The sequence below is a fragment of the Haliotis cracherodii genome, unplaced genomic scaffold, assembly GCF_022045235.1.
Source record: "Haliotis cracherodii isolate W230 unplaced genomic scaffold, xgHalCrac1.p SCAF_1, whole genome shotgun sequence".
Classification (NCBI taxonomy): Eukaryota; Metazoa; Mollusca; class Gastropoda; order Lepetellida; family Haliotidae; genus Haliotis; species Haliotis cracherodii.
Window position 1 is genome coordinate 3,636,098 of NW_027266264.1, and position 15,817 is coordinate 3,651,914.

The window sequence follows — 15,817 nt, forward strand, 5'->3', positions numbered from 1 at the left end:
CCAATCACAGCCTGCAGATATCTCTCGATCTGCACTGAAGGCTCCCTACGAAAACCGCACTCTCCAAACTGGTACTGATTTGGTGTAGTAGAACCTGTAGACAAATCAGAATATATTTGCACTTGTCAAATCTGTGATTTATATGTTGTATATATATGTAGCTTCTCAGAAAAAAAATGGAAATTGGATTAAGCTTCACTGCTTGTTCCTATCCAGCATGTCTATATGGCACCAGAATACATAGTTTTGATGCACAGAAAGAGTTGTGAGAGTTTAATGATGTACACTTCATCAATGTTTTACAAAAGGCATTTCTGTATTAATAAAGCAGATTTTACCTTCATGCACTGACCATGGAAGTTCATTTATAGTTCATAAAAGATGGTGGTCAGGGGTCAATTCTATAAATGATTGAGGCTGCATAGATCATATCACCCTAAAATATTTTTTCGACTAAAAAAATTGAACAAATCTTTAAACCTCAAAACCAGTTACAATACATATTTAAAATTGAGTAGTGGTCTGTTGTTTGCCTTCCTTTGCTGACATCATCAGAACATAGCAGAGTCTGCTACATTCATGGAATATGGTTTTGACACTCATGACATGATGCGATTGATATTGTTTGAGATTGCTCAAACTTACACCATCCATTGTTTATATAATTAAACACTCAAATGGCTGTCAGCATTTGGTAAATCATCTATGGAGGGGCTATCACAAATGTTTGTGCTTTCATATACTCCAAAAATCAAAAGTATAATCCTCTATGATATAGGCTGATGACATAAGTACACATGGAAAGGAATCAGAAAAAAAATCTCAAAATTGGACAGAGAGCATGGAATTCAGGCCAACAATAAGCAAGGGACACATTAAGCAGCTTTAAAGTCATCATATATGTAAGGCTGGATAATGAACTTTACCAGAAAATAGGAAATAAAGGGGTGCATTGTTAACAGCAATCTCACACACTGACCAGTGAACCATACCGCCTATTAAAGCCGAGAAAATTGAAATGGACCCTCAAGTAGTAAAAAGCTTTTTGAAACCACAACATGGAAGGAAATTACACTTAACTCTATTGATTTATTTAGTTAAGACTTTAAAATACTCACAGGACATCAAACATTCTTACTGTTTAATGTTTCAAGGTGGCTAAACTTGCTTATTTCAGTTATTTGCCAGTTTCAATGAAACAAAGTTAAAATTCCATATAATTTTGAAAATGTACAGCTTATTCTGACATAAATGTAATTCTTTTTATTCACAATTAACAGTGTCATGCAATACCAGCTTAAAATAGTGTTTCTCTCCAATAATTTATGGGTTTATAGGGGAATGAAAGATACAATGCATTTTACTAAACAGGGGAGATAATTTAGTTTTGTCGAACACTATCACATTCTTTACAGATGATTTCAGAACCATAATGTTACATTCCAAAAGAGCCAGTGGGTATTATTTTCATCTAAGCAGGTTCTGGGACTGGTGTATAGCCCTTACTTCATGTTTGCAAACTAAAAAACTGCACAGTGAGGCATTAAGGGAGCACTGTCAGAAATGTCTAGTGCATGAGGGTCATCTTATTATGGCACTTGATAGTGAGCAACAGAGGGGCCTCAAGTGGACTGGGGTTCTTAAATGTACTTACTGTACCTACATGTCCAAGTTCCACAACTTCTACAAGGTAATAAAGCGCAGCGAGGCAAAACAAGGGTTGTCGATCACACACTGCCAACACCGGACTTCGGATCAGCTTCTCCAAATGCCAAATTCGATGTCGAAACTCCTACTTCTTCTGCATGAGTGCACATATACCTCCCCAGTCAACATCAGGCATGTGAAAAGCTGAAAAAAGTGTTCAGACAATATCAAATGGCAAACCAGTTTGGATATAACAGCCAGGAGTCAGTTCTTGAGGGGACAAAATAATTATTTGAAAGTTATATGAGTGAAAAATAAGTCTGTTTTAAGAAACTTAATAGAAAAATAGCATCATTCATTCACACAAGAGCACCTAACAGAAAGACATATTGGTATGCTACATTGTTTACTATAAATAAGGGGATGTTTGACATATTCTGCTGTCAGCAGTGTACATGCTTCATATTCAAGATAACGGCATCGCGTAACTTGACTGGCAAGCGATTGACACAAGGCAGAAATTGTTGTGGCAGTGGTGACTTTATCCTAATTTGTTGTCAAATTCATCAGTTTCAACAAATTCAGAAGGCAGGAGGAGGGTTTGTTGGACAGAGGTACCCTGGGGGGGTTCATGCTGAGATCGACCACAATGCGAAGCAACATTCATTTCCAGCCCATCCAAATGCTCCATTCAACCCAAAATGTCCCCAACTTCACTGTCATTATTTTTAAATTTGCCTCCATGGTGTATCCATGGTGAAATATAAACAGAAAAGCATGTAAAGTATGAATTACTGAAATGTGCACTCACCCTACAGGTTACACACAACCAAATGTTTTCCCATAGACTTCTATAGTAACGTTATGATTTTTTTTTAAATAACTAAGCATTCAACAGCTATTACCTGTACGTGTGTGTGCACAGTTTGGCCTTAGAGCAGCAATAAAAAAAATAAAAATGACTAGCTTAGCCAGCTCCTTTTCCGAGTACCGGAAGCTAAACACACCACCCCCAGTTTCGCACCAAATGTCACCTACTTGAAAATAGCTGTGGTCACATTCAGCATAAGTCATCATGTTGAAAAAGACAGTACTAAATATAGAAAAACATGGTCAGTTTTAATAACTGGATGGATGTACATTTGAAAGACATAAAAATCTTACAGAATATCCTCCAATCACAGCCTGCAGATATCTCTCGATCTGCACTGAAGGCTCCTACGAAAACCGCACTCTCCAAACTGGTACTGATTTGGTGGTAGTAGAACCTGTAGACAAATCAGAATATATTTGCACTTGTCAAATCTGTGATTTATATGTTGTATATATATGTAGCTTCTCAGAAAAAAAATGGAAATTGGATTAAGCTTCACTGCTTGTTCCTATCCAGCATGTCTATATGGCACCAGAATACATAGTTTTGATGCACAGAAAGAGTTGTGAGAGTTAATGATGTACACTTCATCAATGTTTTACAAAAGGCATTTCTGTATTAATAAAGCAGATTTTACCTTCATGCACTGACCATGGAAGTTCATTTATAGTTCATAAAAGATGGTGGTCAGGGGTCAATTCTATAAATGATTGAGGCTGCATAGATCATATCACCCTAAAATATTTTTTCGACTAAAAAAATTGAACAAATCTTTAAACCTCAAAACCAGTTACAATACATATTTAAAATTGAGTAGTGGTCTGTTGTTTGCCTTCCTTTGCTGACATCATCAGAACATAGCAGAGTCTGCTACATTCATGGAATATGGTTTTGACACTCATGACATGATGCGATTGATATTGTTTGAGATTGCTCAAACTTACACCATCCATTGTTTATATAATTAAACACTCAAATGGCTGTCAGCATTTGGTAAATCATCTATGGAGGGGCTATCACAAATGTTTGTGCTTTCATATACTCCAAAAATCAAAAGTATAATCCTCTATGATATAGGCTGATGACATAAGTACACATGGAAAGGAATCAGAAAAAAAATCTCAAAATTGGACAGAGAGCATGGAATTCAGGCCAACAATAAGCAAGGGACACATTAAGCAGCTTTAAAGTCATCATATATGTAAGGCTGGATAATGAACTTTACCAGAAAATAGGAAATAAAGGGGTGCATTGTTAACAGCAATCTCACACACTGACCAGTGAACCATACCGCCTATTAAAGCCGAGAAATTGAAATGGACCCTCAAGTAGTAAAAAGCTTTTTGAAACCACAACATGGAAGGAAATTACACTTAACTCTATTGATTTATTTAGTTAAGACTTTAAAATACTCACAGGACATCAAACATTCTTACTGTTTAATGTTTCAAGGTGGCTAAACTTGCTTATTTCAGTTATTTGCCAGTTTCAATGAAACAAAGTTAAAATTCCATATAATTTTGAAAATGTACAGCTTATTCTGACATAAATGTAATTCTTTTTATTCACAATTAACAGTGTCATGCAATACCAGCTTAAAATAGTGTTTCTCTCCAATAATTTATGGGTTTATAGGGGAATGAAAGATACAATGCATTTTACTAAACAGGGGAGATAATTTAGTTTTGTCGAACACTATCACATTCTTTACAGATGATTTCAGAACCATAATGTTACATTCCAAAAGAGCCAGTGGGTATTATTTTCATCTAAGCAGGTTCTGGGACTGGTGTATAGCCCTTACTTCATGTTTGCAAACTAAAAAACTGCACAGTGAGGCATTAAGGGAGCACTGTCAGAAATGTCTAGTGCATGAGGGTCATCTTATTATGGCACTTGATAGTGAGCAACAGAGGGGCCTCAAGTGGACTGGGGTTCTTAAATGTACTTACTGTACCTACATGTCCAAGTTCCACAACTTCTACAAGGTAATAAAGCGCAGCGAGGCAAAACAAGGGTTGTCGATCACACACTGCCAACACCGGACTTCGGATCAGCTTCTCCAAATGCCAAATTCGATGTCGAAACTCCTACTTCTTCTGCATGAGTGCACATATACCTCCCCAGTCAACATCAGGCATGTGAAAAGCTGAAAAAAGTGTTCAGACAATATCAAATGGCAAACCAGTTTGGATATAACAGCCAGGAGTCAGTTCTTGAGGGGACAAAATAATTATTTGAAAGTTATATGAGTGAAAAATAAGTCTGTTTTAAGAAACTTAATAGAAAAATAGCATCATTCATTCACACAAGAGCACCTAACAGAAAGACATATTGGTATGCTACATTGTTTACTATAAATAAGGGGATGTTTGACATATTCTGCTGTCAGCAGTGTACATGCTTCATATTCAAGATAACGGCATCGCGTAACTTGACTGGCAAGCGATTGACACAAGGCAGAAATTGTTGTGGCAGTGGTGACTTTATCCTAATTTGTTGTCAAATTCATCAGTTTCAACAAATTCAGAAGGCAGGAGGAGGGTTTGTTGGACAGAGGTACCCTGGGGGGTTCATGCTGAGATCGACCACAATGCGAAGCAACATTCATTTCCAGCCCATCCAAATGCTCCATTCAACCCAAAATGTCCCCAACTTCACTGTCATTATTTTTAAATTTGCCTCCATGGTGTATCCATGGTGAAATATAAACAGAAAAGCATGTAAAGTATGAATTACTGAAATGTGCACTCACCCTACAGGTTACACACAACCAAATGTTTTCCCATAGACTTCTATAGTAACGTTATGATTTTTTTTTAAATAACTAAGCATTCAACAGCTATTACCTGTACGTGTGTGCACAGTTTGGCCTTAGAGCAGCAATAAAAAAAATAAAAATGACTAGCTTAGCCAGCTCCTTTTCCGAGTACCGGAAGCTAAACACACCACCCCCAGTTTCGCACCAAATGTCACCTACTTGAAAATAGCTGTGGTCACATTCAGCATAAGTCATCATGTTGAAAAAGACAGTACTAAATATAGAAAAACATGGTCAGTTTTAATAACTGGATGGATGTACATTTGAAAGACATAAAAATCTTACAGAATATCCTCCAATCACAGCCTGCAGATATCTCTCGATCTGCACTGAAGGCTCCCTACGAAAACCGCACTCTCCAAACTGGTACTGATTTGGTGTAGTAGAACCTGTAGACAAATCAGAATATATTTGCACTTGTCAAATCTGTGATTTATATGTTGTATATATATGTAGCTTCTCAGAAAAAAAATGGAAATTGGATTAAGCTTCACTGCTTGTTCCTATCCAGCATGTCTATATGGCACCAGAATACATAGTTTTGATGCACAGAAAGAGTTGTGAGAGTTTAATGATGTACACTTCATCAATGTTTTACAAAAGGCATTTCTGTATTAATAAAGCAGATTTTACCTTCATGCACTGACCATGGAAGTTCATTTATAGTTCATAAAAGATGGTGGTCAGGGGTCAATTCTATAAATGATTGAGGCTGCATAGATCATATCACCCTAAAATATTTTTTCGACTAAAAAAATTGAACAAATCTTTAAACCTCAAAACCAGTTACAATACATATTTAAAATTGAGTAGTGGTCTGTTGTTTGCCTTCCTTTGCTGACATCATCAGAACATAGCAGAGTCTGCTACATTCATGGAATATGGTTTTGACACTCATGACATGATGCGATTGATATTGTTTGAGATTGCTCAAACTTACACCATCCATTGTTTATATAATTAAACACTCAAATGGCTGTCAGCATTTGGTAAATCATCTATGGAGGGGCTATCACAAATGTTTGTGCTTTCATATACTCCAAAAATCAAAAGTATAATCCTCTATGATATAGGCTGATGACATAAGTACACATGGAAAGGAATCAGAAAAAAAATCTCAAAATTGGACAGAGAGCATGGAATTCAGGCCAACAATAAGCAAGGGACACATTAAGCAGCTTTAAAGTCATCATATATGTAAGGCTGGATAATGAACTTTACCAGAAAATAGGAAATAAAGGGGTGCATTGTTAACAGCAATCTCACACACTGACCAGTGAACCATACCGCCTATTAAAGCCGAGAAATTGAAATGGACCCTCAAGTAGTAAAAAGCTTTTTGAAACCACAACATGGAAGGAAATTACACTTAACTCTATTGATTTATTTAGTTAAGACTTTAAAATACTCACAGGACATCAAACATTCTTACTGTTTAATGTTTCAAGGTGGCTAAACTTGCTTATTTCAGTTATTTGCCAGTTTCAATGAAACAAAGTTAAAATTCCATATAATTTTGAAAATGTACAGCTTATTCTGACATAAATGTAATTCTTTTTATTCACAATTAACAGTGTCATGCAATACCAGCTTAAAATAGTGTTTCTCTCCAATAATTTATGGGTTTATAGGGGAATGAAAGATACAATGCATTTTACTAAACAGGGGAGATAATTTAGTTTTGTCGAACACTATCACATTCTTTACAGATGATTTCAGAACCATAATGTTACATTCCAAAAGAGCCAGTGGGTATTATTTTCATCTAAGCAGGTTCTGGGACTGGTGTATAGCCCTTACTTCATGTTTGCAAACTAAAAAACTGCACAGTGAGGCATTAAGGGAGCACTGTCAGAAATGTCTAGTGCATGAGGGTCATCTTATTATGGCACTTGATAGTGAGCAACAGAGGGGCCTCAAGTGGACTGGGGTTCTTAAATGTACTTACTGTACCTACATGTCCAAGTTCCACAACTTCTACAAGGTAATAAAGCGCAGCGAGGCAAAACAAGGGTTGTCGATCACACACTGCCAACACCGGACTTCGGATCAGCTTCTCCAAATGCCAAATTCGATGTCGAAACTCCTACTTCTTCTGCATGAGTGCACATATACCTCCCCAGTCAACATCAGGCATGTGAAAAGCTGAAAAAAGTGTTCAGACAATATCAAATGGCAAACCAGTTTGGATATAACAGCCAGGAGTCAGTTCTTGAGGGGACAAAATAATTATTTGAAAGTTATATGAGTGAAAAATAAGTCTGTTTTAAGAAACTTAATAGAAAAATAGCATCATTCATTCACACAAGAGCACCTAACAGAAAGACATATTGGTATGCTACATTGTTTACTATAAATAAGGGGATGTTTGACATATTCTGCTGTCAGCAGTGTACATGCTTCATATTCAAGATAACGGCATCGCGTAACTTGACTGGCAAGCGATTGACACAAGGCAGAAATTGTTGTGGCAGTGGTGACTTTATCCTAATTTGTTGTCAAATTCATCAGTTTCAACAAATTCAGAAGGCAGGAGGAGGGTTTGTTGGACAGAGGTACCCTGGGGGGTTCATGCTGAGATCGACCACAATGCGAAGCAACATTCATTTCCAGCCCATCCAAATGCTCCATTCAACCCAAAATGTCCCCAACTTCACTGTCATTATTTTTAAATTTGCCTCCATGGTGTATCCATGGTGAAATATAAACAGAAAAGCATGTAAAGTATGAATTACTGAAATGTGCACTCACCCTACAGGTTACACACAACCAAATGTTTTCCCATAGACTTCTATAGTAACGTTATGATTTTTTTTTAAATAACTAAGCATTCAACAGCTATTACCTGTACGTGTGTGCACAGTTTGGCCTTAGAGCAGCAATAAAAAAAATAAAAATGACTAGCTTAGCCAGCTCCTTTTCCGAGTACCGGAAGCTAAACACACCACCCCCAGTTTCGCACCAAATGTCACCTACTTGAAAATAGCTGTGGTCACATTCAGCATAAGTCATCATGTTGAAAAAGACAGTACTAAATATAGAAAAACATGGTCAGTTTTAATAACTGGATGGATGTACATTTGAAAGACATAAAAATCTTACAGAATATCCTCCAATCACAGCCTGCAGATATCTCTCGATCTGCACTGAAGGCTCCCTACGAAAACCGCACTCTCCAAACTGGTACTGATTTGGTGTAGTAGAACCTGTAGACAAATCAGAATATATTTGCACTTGTCAAATCTGTGATTTATATGTTGTATATATATGTAGCTTCTCAGAAAAAAAATGGAAATTGGATTAAGCTTCACTGCTTGTTCCTATCCAGCATGTCTATATGGCACCAGAATACATAGTTTTGATGCACAGAAAGAGTTGTGAGAGTTTAATGATGTACACTTCATCAATGTTTTACAAAAGGCATTTCTGTATTAATAAAGCAGATTTTACCTTCATGCACTGACCATGGAAGTTCATTTATAGTTCATAAAAGATGGTGGTCAGGGGTCAATTCTATAAATGATTGAGGCTGCATAGATCATATCACCCTAAAATATTTTTTCGACTAAAAAAATTGAACAAATCTTTAAACCTCAAAACCAGTTACAATACATATTTAAAATTGAGTAGTGGTCTGTTGTTTGCCTTCCTTTGCTGACATCATCAGAACATAGCAGAGTCTGCTACATTCATGGAATATGGTTTTGACACTCATGACATGATGCGATTGATATTGTTTGAGATTGCTCAAACTTACACCATCCATTGTTTATATAATTAAACACTCAAATGGCTGTCAGCATTTGGTAAATCATCTATGGAGGGGCTATCACAAATGTTTGTGCTTTCATATACTCCAAAAATCAAAAGTATAATCCTCTATGATATAGGCTGATGACATAAGTACACATGGAAAGGAATCAGAAAAAAAATCTCAAAATTGGACAGAGAGCATGGAATTCAGGCCAACAATAAGCAAGGGACACATTAAGCAGCTTTAAAGTCATCATATATGTAAGGCTGGATAATGAACTTTACCAGAAAATAGGAAATAAAGGGGTGCATTGTTAACAGCAATCTCACACACTGACCAGTGAACCATACCGCCTATTAAAGCCGAGAAATTGAAATGGACCCTCAAGTAGTAAAAAGCTTTTTGAAACCACAACATGGAAGGAAATTACACTTAACTCTATTGATTTATTTAGTTAAGACTTTAAAATACTCACAGGACATCAAACATTCTTACTGTTTAATGTTTCAAGGTGGCTAAACTTGCTTATTTCAGTTATTTGCCAGTTTCAATGAAACAAAGTTAAAATTCCATATAATTTTGAAAATGTACAGCTTATTCTGACATAAATGTAATTCTTTTTATTCACAATTAACAGTGTCATGCAATACCAGCTTAAAATAGTGTTTCTCTCCAATAATTTATGGGTTTATAGGGGAATGAAAGATACAATGCATTTTACTAAACAGGGGAGATAATTTAGTTTTGTCGAACACTATCACATTCTTTACAGATGATTTCAGAACCATAATGTTACATTCCAAAAGAGCCAGTGGGTATTATTTTCATCTAAGCAGGTTCTGGGACTGGTGTATAGCCCTTACTTCATGTTTGCAAACTAAAAAACTGCACAGTGAGGCATTAAGGGAGCACTGTCAGAAATGTCTAGTGCATGAGGGTCATCTTATTATGGCACTTGATAGTGAGCAACAGAGGGGCCTCAAGTGGACTGGGGTTCTTAAATGTACTTACTGTACCTACATGTCCAAGTTCCACAACTTCTACAAGGTAATAAAGCGCAGCGAGGCAAAACAAGGGTTGTCGATCACACACTGCCAACACCGGACTTCGGATCAGCTTCTCCAAATGCCAAATTCGATGTCGAAACTCCTACTTCTTCTGCATGAGTGCACATATACCTCCCCAGTCAACATCAGGCATGTGAAAAGCTGAAAAAAGTGTTCAGACAATATCAAATGGCAAACCAGTTTGGATATAACAGCCAGGAGTCAGTTCTTGAGGGGACAAAATAATTATTTGAAAGTTATATGAGTGAAAAATAAGTCTGTTTTAAGAAACTTAATAGAAAAATAGCATCATTCATTCACACAAGAGCACCTAACAGAAAGACATATTGGTATGCTACATTGTTTACTATAAATAAGGGGATGTTTGACATATTCTGCTGTCAGCAGTGTACATGCTTCATATTCAAGATAACGGCATCGCGTAACTTGACTGGCAAGCGATTGACACAAGGCAGAAATTGTTGTGGCAGTGGTGACTTTATCCTAATTTGTTGTCAAATTCATCAGTTTCAACAAATTCAGAAGGCAGGAGGAGGGTTTGTTGGACAGAGGTACCCTGGGGGGTTCATGCTGAGATCGACCACAATGCGAAGCAACATTCATTTCCAGCCCATCCAAATGCTCCATTCAACCCAAAATGTCCCCAACTTCACTGTCATTATTTTTAAATTTGCCTCCATGGTGTATCCATGGTGAAATATAAACAGAAAAGCATGTAAAGTATGAATTACTGAAATGTGCACTCACCCTACAGGTTACACACAACCAAATGTTTTCCCATAGACTTCTATAGTAACGTTATGATTTTTTTTTAAATAACTAAGCATTCAACAGCTATTACCTGTACGTGTGTGCACAGTTTGGCCTTAGAGCAGCAATAAAAAAAATAAAAATGACTAGCTTAGCCAGCTCCTTTTCCGAGTACCGGAAGCTAAACACACCACCCCCAGTTTCGCACCAAATGTCACCTACTTGAAAATAGCTGTGGTCACATTCAGCATAAGTCATCATGTTGAAAAAGACAGTACTAAATATAGAAAAACATGGTCAGTTTTAATAACTGGATGGATGTACATTTGAAAGACATAAAAATCTTACAGAATATCCTCCAATCACAGCCTGCAGATATCTCTCGATCTGCACTGAAGGCTCCCTACGAAAACCGCACTCTCCAAACTGGTACTGATTTGGTGTAGTAGAACCTGTAGACAAATCAGAATATATTTGCACTTGTCAAATCTGTGATTTATATGTTGTATATATATGTAGCTTCTCAGAAAAAAAATGGAAATTGGATTAAGCTTCACTGCTTGTTCCTATCCAGCATGTCTATATGGCACCAGAATACATAGTTTTGATGCACAGAAAGAGTTGTGAGAGTTTAATGATGTACACTTCATCAATGTTTTACAAAAGGCATTTCTGTATTAATAAAGCAGATTTTACCTTCATGCACTGACCATGGAAGTTCATTTATAGTTCATAAAAGATGGTGGTCAGGGGTCAATTCTATAAATGATTGAGGCTGCATAGATCATATCACCCTAAAATATTTTTTCGACTAAAAAAATTGAACAAATCTTTAAACCTCAAAACCAGTTACAATACATATTTAAAATTGAGTAGTGGTCTGTTGTTTGCCTTCCTTTGCTGACATCATCAGAACATAGCAGAGTCTGCTACATTCATGGAATATGGTTTTGACACTCATGACATGATGCGATTGATATTGTTTGAGATTGCTCAAACTTACACCATCCATTGTTTATATAATTAAACACTCAAATGGCTGTCAGCATTTGGTAAATCATCTATGGAGGGGCTATCACAAATGTTTGTGCTTTCATATACTCCAAAAATCAAAAGTATAATCCTCTATGATATAGGCTGATGACATAAGTACACATGGAAAGGAATCAGAAAAAAAATCTCAAAATTGGACAGAGAGCATGGAATTCAGGCCAACAATAAGCAAGGGACACATTAAGCAGCTTTAAAGTCATCATATATGTAAGGCTGGATAATGAACTTTACCAGAAAATAGGAAATAAAGGGGTGCATTGTTAACAGCAATCTCACACACTGACCAGTGAACCATACCGCCTATTAAAGCCGAGAAATTGAAATGGACCCTCAAGTAGTAAAAAGCTTTTTGAAACCACAACATGGAAGGAAATTACACTTAACTCTATTGATTTATTTAGTTAAGACTTTAAAATACTCACAGGACATCAAACATTCTTACTGTTTAATGTTTCAAGGTGGCTAAACTTGCTTATTTCAGTTATTTGCCAGTTTCAATGAAACAAAGTTAAAATTCCATATAATTTTGAAAATGTACAGCTTATTCTGACATAAATGTAATTCTTTTTATTCACAATTAACAGTGTCATGCAATACCAGCTTAAAATAGTGTTTCTCTCCAATAATTTATGGGTTTATAGGGGAATGAAAGATACAATGCATTTTACTAAACAGGGGAGATAATTTAGTTTTGTCGAACACTATCACATTCTTTACAGATGATTTCAGAACCATAATGTTACATTCCAAAAGAGCCAGTGGGTATTATTTTCATCTAAGCAGGTTCTGGGACTGGTGTATAGCCCTTACTTCATGTTTGCAAACTAAAAAACTGCACAGTGAGGCATTAAGGGAGCACTGTCAGAAATGTCTAGTGCATGAGGGTCATCTTATTATGGCACTTGATAGTGAGCAACAGAGGGGCCTCAAGTGGACTGGGGTTCTTAAATGTACTTACTGTACCTACATGTCCAAGTTCCACAACTTCTACAAGGTAATAAAGCGCAGCGAGGCAAAACAAGGGTTGTCGATCACACACTGCCAACACCGGACTTCGGATCAGCTTCTCCAAATGCCAAATTCGATGTCGAAACTCCTACTTCTTCTGCATGAGTGCACATATACCTCCCCAGTCAACATCAGGCATGTGAAAAGCTGAAAAAAGTGTTCAGACAATATCAAATGGCAAACCAGTTTGGATATAACAGCCAGGAGTCAGTTCTTGAGGGGACAAAATAATTATTTGAAAGTTATATGAGTGAAAAATAAGTCTGTTTTAAGAAACTTAATAGAAAAATAGCATCATTCATTCACACAAGAGCACCTAACAGAAAGACATATTGGTATGCTACATTGTTTACTATAAATAAGGGGATGTTTGACATATTCTGCTGTCAGCAGTGTACATGCTTCATATTCAAGATAACGGCATCGCGTAACTTGACTGGCAAGCGATTGACACAAGGCAGAAATTGTTGTGGCAGTGGTGACTTTATCCTAATTTGTTGTCAAATTCATCAGTTTCAACAAATTCAGAAGGCAGGAGGAGGGTTTGTTGGACAGAGGTACCCTGGGGGGTTCATGCTGAGATCGACCACAATGCGAAGCAACATTCATTTCCAGCCCATCCAAATGCTCCATTCAACCCAAAATGTCCCCAACTTCACTGTCATTATTTTTAAATTTGCCTCCATGGTGTATCCATGGTGAAATATAAACAGAAAAGCATGTAAAGTATGAATTACTGAAATGTGCACTCACCCTACAGGTTACACACAACCAAATGTTTTCCCATAGACTTCTATAGTAACGTTATGATTTTTTTTTAAATAACTAAGCATTCAACAGCTATTACCTGTACGTGTGTGCACAGTTTGGCCTTAGAGCAGCAATAAAAAAAATAAAAATGACTAGCTTAGCCAGCTCCTTTTCCGAGTACCGGAAGCTAAACACACCACCCCCAGTTTCGCACCAAATGTCACCTACTTGAAAATAGCTGTGGTCACATTCAGCATAAGTCATCATGTTGAAAAAGACAGTACTAAATATAGAAAAACATGGTCAGTTTTAATAACTGGATGGATGTACATTTGAAAGACATAAAAATCTTACAGAATATCCTCCAATCACAGCCTGCAGATATCTCTCGATCTGCACTGAAGGCTCCCTACGAAAACCGCACTCTCCAAACTGGTACTGATTTGGTGTAGTAGAACCTGTAGTATGTAATATATCAGAAATCTTAAAATTGCAATTTCTAGGCCTGTGGTTATCGATGTTGTTGAAATATGTAAGCCTAAGGAGAAGGACTAGCTAGTTGTCAACCTGTGTATATATTGCGTCACCATAGCAACATGCTTGGGACTTGCACTTCCAGCTGAACATGATATTTTTATCATGGTGACGGTTTAGACAGACATATTTCTTGTTCTGTAAAGCCTAATGACACCACATCTAATCTGGTAAACAAGTTAATATCTAAAGATCTCCATACTCACATGTGCTCCCTACAGCTACTGACTGAACTGTGTACGTGACAGGGTATCTGTAGTCAAGTAACAAGGCCTTAGCGATGCCATATAGGGACAACAATGGGTTCCAGGAAAAATGAGTCATGGCGTTCATGGGTCATATAGGCCTATATATACCCGTTGATACATTGTAAACCATATTGTAGAGGACACAAATCTACAAATGGTGGATTTGTACATGTACTAATGAGCCTGTATAGTCACAGGCTATATGTCCTTAAAGGGTAGTTATCAACATTTCGTGTTTGGAGGCGCATGACTAGGATATGATATCATCTGGACACATTCGTGACAAACTCGTGTTATTCCCGAACAAGCCGAATAGCGACTCGTGCCCCTGTTTGCGACTGACTGAGTGAGTGAGTATGTTTTTACGCCGCTTTTAGCAATATTCCAGCAATATCACGGCGGGGGACACCAGAAATGGGCTTCACAAATTGTACCCATGTTGGGAATCGAACCCGGGTTTCGGCATGACGAGCTAACGCTTTAACCACTAGGCTACCCGACCGCCCTGTTTGCGACTGGGTTCCGTGTAAGCACAAACGGGCATAGCTTAAAGAATTGTCAAGAATTGTTGTGTAATGATTCACGTATATTTGATATAATGATAAAAAGTTAGGAAGTGTAACCTTCGTTTCAACGAATGCAGAGTAAATGATATCACATGATTAATTCTAAAGTGTGTGTCTGTGTGTGTGTGTGTTTGTGTGAAGGCAATAGATAAGGCATTGTTCCATGTTTGGCTTTTGGTCAGCTGGACAGGTGTGAAGGGTAAACAAAGAAACACACATGCTGCGGTTTTCATTCAGCAGTTCGAGCTCCAACACAGTAGAATGTGATCGTTTACTAAAGAACAGATAGAGAATGGCGATGGACAGAAGTTAACAGTACTGAGATCAGGAAGACGATTTCGAATGTCAGCTGTAGTTGTGCATATGAGCTGATAGATCACAGTTCTGGGTAATAGAATGTGACACTGTGTCTATTAGTGTTTTGTTGTCAAACAATCAATATCAGTATTAAACGAGACATGAACTAAGTATAAACAACTCATGTATGTATTAAATATGAAAAATTATCAACCATATGGGATGTGCATTCTTCACAACAATGAACACTATTCACGTTACAGTCAACCCCGCGTATAACAAACTCCTGAAGACAATCATTTCATTATATCCGATACCGTAATTCACAGAAAAATAAGATCACTACTTGGATGCGGTATAGTCGAGGTTTCGTGATATTTCTCATTAGCCTTTCCTTCTTTCTCAAATATATATAAATAAAAAACTATCGATTATCCGCCGAAACAGG

At 37.1% G+C, this 15,817-nt stretch overlaps 1 long non-coding RNA gene across 8 annotated transcripts; it reads right to left on the reverse strand.

The window, feature by feature from the left end:
* Positions 1 to 1,658: 1,658 nt before the first annotated feature.
* Positions 1,659 to 14,144, reverse strand: LOC139471584 (uncharacterized). 8 transcript variants are annotated; one of them, XR_011653853.1, is made up of 9 exons: positions 14,079 to 14,144; positions 12,925 to 13,121; positions 11,262 to 11,365; positions 10,108 to 10,304; positions 8,445 to 8,548; positions 7,291 to 7,487; positions 5,628 to 5,731; positions 4,483 to 4,670; positions 1,659 to 1,851 (listed from the first exon to the last, which is right to left on the reverse strand). It is a non-coding gene; the product is annotated as an uncharacterized lncRNA (long non-coding RNA). The 8 variants fall into 8 exon arrangements; XR_011653849.1 differs by having other exon boundaries at positions 4,474 to 4,670; XR_011653856.1 differs by lacking the exon at positions 11,262 to 11,365 and having other exon boundaries at positions 4,474 to 4,670; positions 12,934 to 13,121.
* Positions 14,145 to 15,817: the final 1,673 nt, after the last annotated feature.